The sequence below is a fragment of the Pseudorca crassidens genome, chromosome 17 (genome assembly GCF_039906515.1).
Source record: "Pseudorca crassidens isolate mPseCra1 chromosome 17, mPseCra1.hap1, whole genome shotgun sequence".
Taxonomy (NCBI): Eukaryota; Metazoa; Chordata; class Mammalia; order Artiodactyla; family Delphinidae; genus Pseudorca; species Pseudorca crassidens.
This window is the reverse complement of record NC_090312.1, coordinates 48,253,500-48,259,499: the sequence shown is the minus strand read 5'-3', so window position 1 is coordinate 48,259,499 and position 6,000 is coordinate 48,253,500.

Below are 6,000 nucleotides of genomic sequence, written 5' to 3'. Positions count from 1 at the left end.
AGGAAAGAAAAAAGCTCATGCTTTCCAACCAAAATGGAATAATTCAGTCAATGGAGACTTAATAAAAATCTGCCATAAAGCAATTGTTTACTTGAAATCTATCTTTTGTGGTATATTTATTGGGGTAAGGAGTGTAAGCAAATCATAATTAGAGTTACCGATTATTCCAGAAATCAAGGTCATTGAGTTCAGATTCCAACTTTGACCCTGACCCAGGCTTACAGAGATGTAAGATGTCCCAATACCTCATATCCACCATACATGGGAGAAACAAGGTATGCAGACAGATCCTCTTATAAATATCCCATATGTAGTGGTTTTAATACAGGGTCTCAGATTCATTGCCATTCTTCACATCCAGATGTGGGCATTTTCCCTTGAATTTAGGCAGGCTTTCCATGGCTTCAAACAATAGAGCAGGGGTCAGTAAATTATGGCTGGTGGGCCAAGTCTAGGCCTCTACCAGCTTTTATAAATGAAGTTTTATTGGAACACAGCCATGTTCCTTAGTATATGTATTGTTTGTGTCTGTTTTCACATCACAGCAGCAGAGCTAAGTAGTTGCAAAAGAGACTGTATGGCTTGTAATGCCTAAAATATTGACTGTCTGACACTTTATGGAAAAAGGTCTCCAACGCCTGCAATAGTATATAATGAAAGTGATGCTATGTAACATCTAAGACTAGGTCATAAAAGGTCATGCAGCTTTTGCATGATTCTCGTGGAATGCTTCAACCCTGGACACTCATTCTCTTGGGATACTCTATCTTGAATCCTAACTACCACGTTATGAGAAGTCCAAGCCACCTGGGCAGCCATCTATAGGCACTCCAGTCAACAGTCCTTGTTGGGCCCAGTCTTCAAGGGCCAGACATGTGAATTAAAATTATCTAGATGATTCCAGCCCCAGCCATCTGAATCCTCATGAGCTGAGGTTTCAGATATCAGTCATGGAGTAGAGACAAGCCATCTCCTCTGTGTACTGTTTGAATTGCTGACCCACAGAATCTGGGCACATATTAAAATTTTTGTTTATTTCACCACTAGGTTTGGACTTCTTTATTATGTAGCAATAGATAACTATAGCACTGTGTCTGTACACAGGATATCTACATTTCACAGAGCACAGATTTTTAGATGTGAATGTTGACTGCTCAATTTCTAAGAAGAACGTATACACACACATAGGTACAAAATGTTTATGTATATATAAATATTAGACCTATATAAACTAATCTATATTATCCATAAAATGAAGGGGACTTGATAATAGCTAACATTATTTTTCGGTATTTATTGTGTTCCAAGAACTGATAAATTCTTGCATTGTATGAATTTTCTCTTTCACCCTCATAGCAACTCCCTGAGAGAAGTAATGGTATCTCTATTTTATAGATGAGAAAACTGAGGCAAAAACAGATAACATGCTCAAGAGTACTCAACAAGTAAATAAATTTTAAAGTCAAGATTTGAACCCAGGTTCTCAAGTTTTAGATCCCTTACTCATACTCACCAAGCTATATACTGAGGAAGGGGATGAAAGCTGACGCCATTACCTCATGCTCAAGAAGTTAGACAGAAACTTAGCAGGTATGGTTGAAAGAAGACAGGACTTGGAGTCGTAAGTCCAGAGCCTGAGTTATGAGATGAATTCTCCTCTCATCTAGATATAGGTTTGTTTTTAGAAAATGAAGAAGATCACTGCATATTTTGATGGTTAATTTCTGTACTTAATGATTACCAAAGAATGGAATTTTACCAGGGAGCTATTTTGCAATGACATAAATTATTGATTCAAACTCAAACCTTTATTATAAATTATTGATTCAAAATCAAATCTTTATTATAAAGTCTCCCTTGCATCAGAAGTTTTTCCCACTCTTCATTTCTTTGAAACCCTTTCCTGTCTACTCTTGGCCAAAGCTTGAAGCCTAATTTAACACTTGGAAATAAAATAATGAAATAGTCATAACACAGCAATTCCAATGCCTACTGAAATGGAAGCTCTAAATAATTTTTCAGATAATTTAGGAAATTAAAAATATTTACATCATAGATGCAAAGACAGAAGTTACTTGTGTAATAAATGGTGAGACAAAAAGTTTCTGGTCAAGTAGATTTGTTTATATATGATCACTAATCTGAGTTCTACCCCTGTGCTAAAACCCAGTGACAGGTTGCATACAGCTTCTAAAGGGATAGTTCAGTGCATTGGGTCAAATTCATGCCATAAAATGTGGTATTAGTAGTAGTATTAGAAGACAGAGTGACTGTCTTCTTTGGGACATAGATGAAGACCCCAAGATAGACAATATCAAGGACAAATTATGTAGAATAAGATATTATCTCAGTCCTTGGACATGTCATCCAGGATAGAACAAGAAGTAGATTTATTATCAAGTACATGAAGCCAGAGACGGTAAGCAATGAGTGGTAGTTGGTTAAAATAGACAGGTTTTAGAAGCAGAGGCACGGATGTAGAAAACAAACTTAGGGTTACCAGGGGATTGTGGCAGGGAGGCTAAATTGGGAGATTGGGACTGAAATATACACACTACTATACATAAAATAGATAACTAATAAGAACCTGCTCTTCTTATTAGCCCAGGGAACTCCATTCAGTACTCTGTAATGGGCTATTTGGAAAATACTCCAAAAAAAAATAAAAGTGGGGCTTCCCTGGTGGCACAGTGGTTGAGAGTCGGCCTGCTGATGCAGGGGACACGGGTTCGTGCCCCGGTCCGCGAAGATCCCACATGCCGCGGAGCGGCTGGGCCCGTGAGCCATGGCTGCTGAGCCTGCGCGTCTGGAGCCTGTGCTCCACAACGGGAAAGGCCACAACAGTGAGAGGCCCGCGTACTGAAAAAAGAAAAAAAAAAGTAGATATATGTACATGTATAACTGATTCACTTTGCTGTACACCTGAAACTAACACAACACTGTAAATCAACTATACTCCAATAAAAATTTTTTAAAAAATAGGTTTTAAGAACCATAGTCAGGGAGCAGTGTGGATTGGAAAGACCTGGCAAGAAATATTTCTGCATCCTCAGACAATGCTCCCCAAGCTGGCTATTGCAAGGGTGAGCATTTAAGAGATCTTTGACCTAAGGAGGACATGAGATTAACAATCTATCCCAATGTGCATGAATTATTCTCCTCGGTGCTATCAGAAATCAGATGGCATCCTAGAGCAGGGGTCAGCAGATCTTTTTTGTAAAGGGTCAGATAGTAAATATTTTGGATTTTCTGTACCATACGTCTCCATTGCAACTGCCCATCTGCTGCTGTAGCACAGAAACAGCCATGCACAATACGTTAATGAATGGATGCGGCTGTGTTCAAGCTAAACGTTATGTACAAAACCAGGAGTCAAGCGAGATCTGATCAGTGGGCCAGAGTGTGCGGACGCCAGTTCTGGGTCAGTGTTCACAGCTGAATGAGTCATGAGGCCTTAAGTTCCAGTTCTCATTGTACTACTTTCTACCTGGGTGAACTTGGGTTCGTCCTTTTATTTATATGGGCCACTGTATTAGTCAAGGTTCTCCAGAAAAACAGAACCAACAGCATGTGTATACAATGTGCCCATATATACTGACAGATATAGATCTAGATATCGATATTGATACCTAGATCTATATCCATATCTAAAGATAGAGAAAGAGAGAGAGATTTTAAACAATTGGTTCACACAATAATAGAGGCTTGGTAAATTCAAAATCTGCAGGTTAGGCTGTCTAGAGACTCTCGGAAGAGTTGCAGTTCAATTTCTGTAAGTCTTCTGGCAGAATTCCTTTTTGCGACAGGGAGGTCAGTCTTTATTAAGAGCTTCAACTGATTGGATGAGGCCCATGCATATTATGGAGGATAATCTGCTTTACTCAAAGTCCACCACAAATTTAATTATGAATTTCATCCAAAAACACCATCACAGGGACTACCCTGCTGGCACAGTGGTTAAGAATCCGCCTGCCCATGCAGGGGACACAGGTTTGAGCCCTGGTCTGGGAAGATCTCACATGCCGTGGAGCAACTAAGCCCATGCACCACAGCTACTGAGCACATGCACCTAGCGCCCATGCTCTGCAACAAGAGAAGCCACCGCAATGAGAAGCCCGCACACCACAACAAAGAGTAGCCCTCGCTTGCTGCAAATAGAGAAAGCCCATGTGCAGCAACGAAGACCCAATGCAGCCAAAAATATAAATAAATAAAACATAAAAATTTTAAAAAACACAAAAACACCATCACAGAAATATCCAGAATAATATTTGACCAAATAACTGGGCATGGTGGCCCAGACAAATTGACATGGAAAATTCACCACCTAAGCCACAGTTTTGTCACCTTTTACTGAGAAATATGACTTATCTGAGCTATTTTGATACCTAGAAGGTACCTTCTAGAGGTAACACCCTCAGTATTTTACATGGTAGGCAGTAGAGGGAATGAGCCCATTTGCCCAGTCATATGACACCTAAAGGATAAAATTCTGTCTTCTCTCTCCAACCCACAAGGATGAATGCCAAAAATACATCACTTATATCTGCTTTAGCTAACATAGGATAGGTCTGGAACAGACCTATGCTCCCAGTAAGTCTCATGAAATGCTGTTTCATTAAGGAGAGACTTTACTTGCTAAGATTAGAAGCAAAAGAGGGTGGTGGATGAAAAACTGCCCAAGGATATAAGCTCATGCAAGGAAGCAGGAGAGAGAATGGGTATCCGAAGATGTGCGCTCTGAGCCAACACTAATTCCACAGCATCAGGTTATAATTCAGGGAGCCCAACCGCTGGGGTTTTTTTCCCCTTCTTCTTTTCCCCCAAAGAGGGACAAGCATACTGACAAAGGAAGAGTATCAGTCACCACAGATAAATTGCTTTTTAGAGGTGATCTCGCAAATGATTTGGCTCAGTGTAGACTATGATTTGGCTCCCCAAACCATAAGCTAGAGCATTTCATTCCAGGTTCTTCTTCAAATATCCATGATAGGTAAAACTCTGGCATCAAGTAGGTCTTGAAATCTCCCCAGGTGATTATGATATGCAACCACGGCTGAGAATCTGGAGATGTAGAGCAAATTTAAATTGAACTTTAGTTAAACAGTAAAACAAGCTCTGACTCTACTGGCTGGAGCTAGACAAGGGATATGGATTTAGTGGGATGAGAAGATAAAGGACACCAGGGAGTAAATCAAATGCTTTACACCTGTGCTTAGCTAATTGTTACTCAGATAATTCAGACAATCTTACAGCACCTGAACCCTGAAATGCCTTAGTTCTGTTTAAAAAAAAGTAACTCTTCAAGTAACTGAACTCTGAGAATCATGCCAATCATAAAGAAAAAGAAGAAATCTTATTTTTTGAATTAGTTGATTTCATATATACTGTTTCACTTTCATGATATTAACTAGTTATCTTTCTTTCCATTTTATCTTTGAGGAAAGTAAGGCTTTAAAGTCTCAGTAATTTTCTCAAGGTCACTTGTTAAGGGTGTGGTAGGCAGCATAATGGCTCCTAAAAATGCCCTCACCCTAATCCCTAGAACCCAATAATATGTTACCTTACATGGTAAAGAGGACTTTGCAGATATGACTGAAGTTATAGGCCTTGAGATAGAAAGATTATCCTGGATTACCTCATGGAACAAATCTAATTGCATGAGTCCTTAAAAGCAGAAAACCATTCCCAACTGTAGAAAGAGAAAGAGAGAGATGTCCTAATAGAAGCAGAATCAGAGAGATGCAACATTTTGGGTTTTGTAGGTGGAGAAAGGGGACTCTGAGTCAAGGACTACAAGTGACCGCTGGAAGCGGACAAAGTCCAAGGAACAGAAACATCCCTAAGAGCCTCCAGAAAAGAATGTACCTCTGCCAACACTTTTTTTTCTTTTTTAACCATCTTTATTGGAGTATAATTGCTTTACAATGGCGTGTTAGTTTCTGCTTTATAACAAAGTGAATCAGCTATACATACACATATATCCCCATATCTCCTCCC